General features: G+C 36.0%; 1 long non-coding RNA gene across 1 annotated transcript in view; it reads left to right on the plus strand.

Moving 5' to 3' along the window:
* Positions 1 to 5,000, plus strand: part of LOC135222242 (uncharacterized) — a 118,300-nt gene that overhangs the window by 41,287 nt on the left and 72,013 nt on the right. The window contains exon 3 of the long non-coding RNA XR_010316240.1: positions 859 to 965. This is a non-coding gene — a long non-coding RNA (uncharacterized LOC135222242). The remainder of the gene's footprint in view (positions 1 to 858; positions 966 to 5,000) is intronic.

The raw sequence follows: 5,000 nt of genomic DNA on the forward strand, positions 1-5,000 counted from the left end.
TACATCGAGCTACAAATGTCCTTTAATATCTAATTCCCTCTACCTCGGAATTTATATATTTTCACATATGTTTAACCGAAGGGAAATTATTTGGTCGATAGCGATTTATCGGCTCACGGCGCGAACCATCAACAACTACAAAATCCAAGATGCACAGTGAAGCCTTAGACCACACCGCCACCGCAAGAGGCTTCACTGTGCGTCCTGGATTTGTAGGTGTCGATGGTTCGCGCCCGTGAGCGACAAATCTCTTATCCGACAAATATCTTATCGACTAAAAAATTCCCCTTCGGTTAACCATATATGAAAATATATTAATTCCGAGGCAGAGCGAATTAGATATTAAAGAACGTTGGTAGCTCGATGTATGTATAATCACGGTAATGGGATATGACTCATATATATATATATATATATATATATAATATATATATATATATATATATATATATATATATATATATTATTGATTATTACAGAAACCCTTTCTGGTACAACTTCATAATAGACTATTATCAACCAGCATTTCGTGTTGTAAACTCAGATCTACCACGTCAACATTCACTAATCGACGGGGTCTCTCTCTCTCTCTATCTATCTATCTATCTATCTATCTATATATATATATATATATATATAAATATATATATATATATATATATATATATATATATATATATATAGAGAGAGAGAGAGAGAGAGAGAGAGAGAGAGAGAGAGAGAGAGAGAGACCCCGTCGATTAGTGAATGTTGACGTGGTAGATCTGAGTTTACAACACGAAATGCTGGTTTGATAATAGTCTATTATGAAGTTGTACCAGAAAGGGTTTCTGTAATAATAAAACTGTTCATTTTCAGCTGCCTCAGAAGATAGAAAACCTGAATCATTCGCAGGGAGCGAGGTGGGGAATTAAGGACGACTTTGGCTTGTGTCATGACAACTACAGGTCCTCTCTGATACAAAGGTAAGTCCGCAGTCGGCTTTATAGTCATATCTAACATGAATTAAAGGTGTCGGAAAAAAAGTTACGGACAAAGGGAAGAGTAGGTTGAGGTCTATTAATCTTATCTTGACTCACCTTAGTAATATTGCATGGACCTCGTCTAAGTTATAGAATTTCTATAAGAAAAGTTCGGTAATAAGTAAGTAGTATATGTTACCATATCGACGTTTCTAATAATATCGGAACCTTTCTATGGCCAGGCTTTCATTTGATGGAAGTTATGTACTTGCTTCGGCATTGCAATTACTAAAAGTAGAATGTTACAGAGAGGATTAGCGTGTAATGGAATTTCAAGAATCTAAACTAGACAGAGGCTTCCCATATGAAGTTTCAGATACGGAAGCCAATGGTTTCTCAACTGCGACGTTAGATTTTATTTGATGCACTGAGGGAATATCATATAACGATTCATAACCACTCAGTTTACCTCTTAATATATTGATGCATTATCTAGTACAGATATCTTCCCTTATGTAAGAATAATAGTAACAGTAATACCAATAATACATAGGAAGAAGAACATTTTTCAAGTTGCTCTTATTTGTTGCAGTCTTTTCACTCACTTGCGATTGCTCTTCTTCCATTACTGCGTTCCACTAGTAACTTTCCCATAATAGTAATTCCCTCCAAAATGGAAAAGCAAACATTTGCTGAAGGGGCCCTTTCTAATAAGATGAAATTAATACTTGTTGCAAAGCAACTCTTATGTTTATGAGAAGTCTTGGGCCGGTATCAGAGGAAGGCGAAGGTTGTCCAGGGTTTTCTTTATTCTCTGAGGTGTCCCTCGGGTGAGGAGTTCCTTGCGTTTCTAGTCACCGTTGCAGATCTGTCTCATTATGGTTTTTTGGCGTGATCGTGTGCTCAATAGAGCCCGAGCGAAACTGTGCGTACAAACACAAGAAACTACGTACCCAAAGTACACCTTTAGGAAACAAGAACGTCTATATCGATACCGACTCTGATCTTTGTAAACAATAGAGTTACTTTGCAGCATGCAACATATTCATCTCATTGGAAGAATGTCCCTTTAGTTTGTTTGGTAGAGTGGTAAACCTCTCGAAGGACTCCAGTTCGATCCTGGACCTGGTTAGAATGAGAATACAAGTCCTCTGTGGGATCACATAGGACGCGTCCACACTGCAGTAAAACATGTGATGAACACACGTCAGAAACTTATCGAATATTTATCACAAATTGTCCTCGATAATTATTCTTCCGATTATATACGTGATAAAATATTACTATTATTTTTCTCCTACATTCGTTTTTCACTAATGGTAATCGACTTTGTTTAATCTGTCTGTTATAAGTGTTATATGTATGAAATAAGTTGCCGACATGTGTTTATGACACGTCTTACTGCAGCGTCGATTCCACTCCTTCATTCCTGCACTAACATCGCTTTAAGAGGAGGGTTGGATGTCGAGCTGATGCCTCAAACTTTTGAAAAACCTAGAGAATTGAAACTTGCAACATGCCGTGGGGTCCAGTGTCAATGCAAGTGGAATATTAGAGAAAAGCCATGAAAAAAATTATTTAGATCTAGTTCACAATGATTACGATAATTATTTGGTCACATATATGTGAAAAGCTTTTCCACCTACTTATTCATTAAACCTAAAAAGCCGGCGTTACCACTCAACAAATAGTAGTTTAAAAAAAAACTAAATTTTAGCTATAATTAGGAAGTCATAAGTTTTTCATGTCGAATACCTATTAAAATTTTCTCTTGAATTTGCTGTGTTATTTATTTTTTTTATCTGCCTCTATAAGTTTGTATTATGTGATAGCGAAAGCAAGTACCCTCAAAAGCTGAATCCATGTTGATATGCGCATATTGCATTCCAGAAATACAGCAATGGTAGGTGAAAGAATGGATAAAAAATTGAAGTGGCTTTCATAATGCAGTATAAAGTACGCAATTATCCAGCAGTGACCACATTTCTTGCATCTCTAAAGTTGCGTGTTTTCATCAAGTAAACTTGTCTTCACTTTGAGGTGAAGGCTAACACTTCGTTTACGGAACAGACAGAGTTGCGTTAGCTTGTCCCTCATAGGAAATAATGATGGAAGGTTATATAACCAAATATGTATAGTCATTACGGCCGTAAATGCTAAAACCTGTAATTCCAGGCCAAGATCCAAAACATCCCGTATTCCCGATAATCATTAATGCGGCCAAACGTGAGACTTGTTTGCCTGGCATTATGCTAATGATTTCCTGCGAGTATTTTCCACCTCTCCATCACTTTCACGGCCTGTGATAATATGTTGGTCGATTCCATTATGTTCTTCGGAAAACGACAGAGCCGATTCGCTGCTACAGAAAACTAGATTTTTTTTCGATAGGCAGATCACGGTTATTCGTTCATGCATTGGTTAATATGATTTCTTTTTTTTTATTTACCGTTTCGGGCAGTGAAATTGGTAGAGTTTTACATACCTCAGACTTGGATAATCTATACTTAATTTGATGTCAAATGGGCAAGGCAGTATTCAAATGTGTAAATTCTTAGTTGCACAGTGGTAGTATGTGTATGAATTTTATTTCTCCTAAAATAAGGTAAATCGAAAAATTATTAAGGCAGTGTGACTGTCGTGAACTAATTTTCCAGTATCTTAATGAATGGAGAAAGGAATAAAGTAGAAAATGAAATAAAAAGCAAAATTTGTGCCGTCAATTTTCCCTTCTTTTTACTCTCAGTTTTCGGAAGCTTGAACTATTTGAGTATGCAGCTTGTCAGGCCTCCCCTTCCGACCGTCAGTCATTTCAATCAGTTCGTTCTTTTTTTATTTTTAAGTTTCGGTTGGATTTGTGTCTTCCCTAAAAAAAAATTCATAGAATAGATGATTTTTCTCATTCCATCTGATGTGAGAATTACGAGACCAGATCTTAAGAGAGCCTTAGACATGTATTAGTAAGGCGAAATTTTAGGAGACGCTCGTAAACAGATAAACGTGTCAACTCTTTCTATAGAGTGAAGTATAATGGTGTTTTATTTTTGTTGAAGACTAGTAAAATAATATTCGTGTGTTTATTCAGTTAAAATGTATCTGCCAGCTCGAGACCATTCTACGGGTTGGAGCAGCTTAACGAAACCTCTAGTTTTATCAGTAGGAAAGCGTGTTGAATTGCATTACATTACATATCCCATTACAGTGCTGTTTGTCCTATCATATATGTTGCAACATTGTGTGTGTATATGTATATATATAGTGTATGTGTGTGTGTATATATATATATATATATATATATATATATATATATATATATATGTGTGTGTGTGTGTGTGTGTGTGTGTGTAGAGAGAGAGAGAGAGAGAGAGAGAGAGAGAACAATCAACACCATAATCAAAATTAATAATGGAAGGCTCCTGCTGGGTAATATTTATGCTAACCTGGGTGCAGCCATTCACTAGCCATTTTTTATGTTCTTTAAAAGCAAGCAGCGAATTAGCTTTGACCAAACGTCAATGATTTTTTTCTAAATGGCAAGTGATCGCTTTCATGCCTCTGAATCAATTAATTCCCGTTTCGTTGATTTTGATATAGCAGAGAGAACCCTTTTGATTTATGGCACGTGGGCAGATTTTCATTCAGTAGCCATTGATTCAGGTTCTTTTGTTTGTGGTTAATGGTCAAGCTGCTTCCTGGGGAATTGGTCTGTTAAAAGAATTATCTTTGAATCGACTTTGGCATTATAAAGCTCTTGGTACAGTACCGAGAAAGGGGACCGTTAGAAATCGATGTGGTGGTGAATTGTAGTGGAAAAGTACAAGAAAGAGAATCTAGATTACTGACAGGATGAAAAGACAACAAACTAGCTGAAATGAGTATCACAAGGAATTATATGAGCGAGGTAGTAATCTATTTAAAAAAAAATACCTGCGATAAAAGCGGAAAGAGAAAGCACAATGTGTGACTTTCCCCAAAAACGATGAAAAAATATGTAAATTTGTAAATAAAAAAAAGCCTCACTAATTCACGAACATTTCT

Source organism: Macrobrachium nipponense, chromosome 3 (genome assembly GCF_015104395.2).
Source record: "Macrobrachium nipponense isolate FS-2020 chromosome 3, ASM1510439v2, whole genome shotgun sequence".
In the NCBI taxonomy this organism is placed as follows: Eukaryota; Metazoa; Arthropoda; class Malacostraca; order Decapoda; family Palaemonidae; genus Macrobrachium; species Macrobrachium nipponense.